The sequence below is a fragment of the Poecilia reticulata genome, linkage group LG7 (genome assembly GCF_000633615.1).
Source record: "Poecilia reticulata strain Guanapo linkage group LG7, Guppy_female_1.0+MT, whole genome shotgun sequence".
Taxonomy (NCBI): Eukaryota; Metazoa; Chordata; class Actinopteri; order Cyprinodontiformes; family Poeciliidae; genus Poecilia; species Poecilia reticulata.
Window position 1 is genome coordinate 535,609 of NC_024337.1, and position 3,556 is coordinate 539,164.

Sequence of the window (3,556 nt, forward strand, 5' to 3'; positions counted from 1 at the left end):
TTTGTCTTACGAAGAGGCCAGTTCTGCCTCAGCTCTTCATTCCTTTCATTACTGATGTAATTTGTACATTCTTCTTAAAGAAAGACGCTGTAAATAGAAACAGACCAAAATACACGTCACACGTGTGCCTTGACGCATTCAGTAGCATGTGTATTGGTAGTTTTTAAACTAACTGGACTTACAGTAGCTTTATATCTCAAAACATGACATTGAAATCTTTGTTTCATTCTTACTTAACTTGTATTTTTCATTCAYATTACCTACCATGTGTATGTATAGAAAGATTGTCTATTTTATACTTTTTGCCTTTTCTTGATTAAAAAAATGATCTGCTAAGGCCTGTTTTTGTCTTTAATTCTTGTACAAACATGCACTATGCTCTCTGTCTCGACTTACTGCTTTGACTTAAACTGTAAACTGTAACACTGCATTTAATTGAAAAAGATTAGTGATTATAACTTGACTTTGGTCAAGGTTTGGAAACATTTGATGTCCAGTGAATTTTTGGGTCTATTGTGAATTAGTGAAATTAAGTGAATTTATTTATTTTATTGGGTTTTTTTTGTGGTTTTTTACATAGTTATACTAAGCACTTTATTTAAAAACATCAAGGGCCTTTTGATGTAAAAACACTTTMAAAATTAACTTACCCTTTCATTTAACTTSRAWKTAAGCATGTGCAGGGTATCCAAGGTAGTTAATTAAATGAGCTCAAATTAAGGCCAGTAAAAGGTAGCAAGAAGTAATTAAAGGTAGTAAAAAGGTAGTCAATTTTTCATCATCCCATCAAAATATTTTTAATTCTCCAATGATGCTCACTTATTGTTTTAAGTTCGTTTTACTAAAATCTGTATAAAAAATTATAACTACCGTACTGGCAGGACCTGCGACAGACTGGCGACCTGTCCAGGGTGACCCCGCCTCTCGCCTGGAACGTTAGCTGGAGATRGGCACCAGCAACCCTCCTGACCCACTAAGAGACAAGGGTGTAAAGAAAATGGATGGATGGATGGATGGATGGATGGATGGATGGATGGATGGATGGATGGATGGATGGATGGATGGATGGATGGATACTGGCAGGACCTGAGCTGTCACTGATATACTCCAAGCTGTTGTGTGCATGCGTTATGTTGGAACCGCCTAATGTGTTGGGACTAGCTAGTCATTTTGTGCTCGCCGTGGGAAAATCTAAATTTTAACAACTTTGGCTCGATGATCTGGGATTCGAAGACTAGGAATGACCGAAAGGCATTTTGTAAAGTATGCAGGAAAAATCTAAATTTGACCTGAAACGACTTGACGGTGATCAAATCAAACCTACCAGAGCATCCACCATTCATCAGCAGCTGATTCCTGCGCGGGTTGAGGCTCCACCGTGGAGCAGATCCCCGTTTCGTTTTTAATGAAGAACCGAACCGGAGTACAACTGGATAGTTTATGTGCTCTAACGCCGATGCAGACGAACTTTACACGTCCACACCAGAGTCAGCGAGCATCCAGAACTAAAACAAAAACATTCCCTCAGAACACACAACCGCTGCATGCAGAATTACGTTAACGAAGTAAATTAAAAGTAACGCACTTAAACTCAGATCAGCCAGTTAGTATGGGAAATAATGCAGAGATAAGCAGATGCTTACACTATCCCCCCCTTTCAAATAACATCAAACTACTATGGAATGCTAAAAACACACTTGCAACATTACTAGCGCAAACTTAAATGTTACTGGAGCAAACTTTTTTTTTTTTTTTTACTTTCAACAACCTGCTTAGAACTTTAAGATAACTCATCTCTTAATGAAGGATAATTATTCAGTCCAGTCATTTTGATAGTGGGCAGGGGCCCGTATTTCTCGACCCATAAGAGTCTTTTGAACACGGGGTCCTTGTTTGTCTTCTTCCGATCTAGAGGTATGTGGTTCATCTTGCTGCCGATGTTGCACAGCAAACCTTCTTCTGCGGGCTGCAACCTGACGCTTGCCCTTTTGCCTTAACAGTTTCAGAGACCCAACCTTTTCTTCCGCCGTCACTTCCAGGCTCATCTGGTGCTGGTGTAGGGGAAGTGGACATGTGTTTGGGTAATGGAACTACATCTTGGCACTGAGGAAGGACCACATGTCTTTGTCATCTGACCCATGCTGGTATGACATCACTTGTGAATGGCTTCAACTGATCGTGGTGCATGACCTTTTTGTCACGTTGTGTTAAGATCTCATATAGTACAGGTCCAAGCTGGGCTTTAATAATACATGGGCCTTTCCAGGGAGGCTGCAGCTTGGGACTAAAGCCCAACTTCCTCATGTTGTCCTTTACATAGACCAGGTCCCCTATGTTGTAACTGCATTCTTTGGCACRCAGGTCATGGGTCCTCTTCTGTCTGAACTGAGCTCCACGTAGATGCTGCCGTGCCATGTCATGGACTTCGCCAAGGGTCTTTTCAAGGTCATGAGCGTACTCTAGGGGGTCATTTTCACTCCATGTTCGTTCTGCAAGACCAAGCCAGAGGTCTTGTGGCTGATGAACTTCTCTTCCTAGCATCAGCATATTTGGTGAGAATCCAGTGCTGGAGTTCTGTGCACTGCGATATGCAGCTGTTAGCAGAGGCAAATGTTCGTCCCAGTTCTTCTGATTTTGGTCTACATAGCAGCGGATCATCTGCAGAATGGTGCGGTTAAATCATTCCACTTGCCCGTTTGAAGCAGGATGGTACGGAATGGTTCTGGTCTTGGAGATCTGGAAAAGTTGACAAATACTTTTGAAAAGCACACTTTCGAAGTTGCGGCCTTGGTCCGTATGGAGCTCTAAAGGGGCCCCAAAACGAGCTAGGAAGTTGTTGACTAACATTCTGGCAGTTGTTTTTGCTCCTTGGTCTGGAACTGGGAAAGCCTCAACCCACCTCGTAAACTGATACATGATGACAAGAATATACTTGCTTCCAGAGCTTGAGATGGGAAAGGGCCCCAATATATCAAGGAGCAACTGGTCCATTGGTGCTCCTGCCTGGTAACTTTGTAGCTTAGCTCTCTTCGAGGGGCTGCTTGACTTCAGACCTTTGCATCGGGGGCATTGTTGGATGTATTTGTGGAGGTCACTTCCCATGCCATACCAATGGAAGCTCTGCCTAAGACGTTGGAGAGTCTTTGTTTCACCTAGATGCCCTGAAAGTGGTGGGTCATGGCAGGCCTGCATGACCTCCATTTGCAACGAAGCAGGGACCAAAAGCAGGAGGGAAGATTTAAGCTATACAAGATTTTAAGCTATACACATTTTCCCAGCGATAATATAGGACCCCTTGATTTAGTTCTATATGTAGCCAGCAGAGCCAGTATTTTATAAGAAAGCCTATGACTCAATGMCACACACTTAGATCATTGAATGCTTAGAGATGTACAACATCAATAGGACTCTAAGAGCCTTCATTGCAAACTCGATGGGGCTGTGGAAAACCACCCTTGAAGCCAACTGCAAACCACTTGCACAAGTGTCCATCAAATGTGGCATATACCAAGGAGATGCTCTGTCCCCACTGCTGTTCTGCATAGGCCTGAACCCT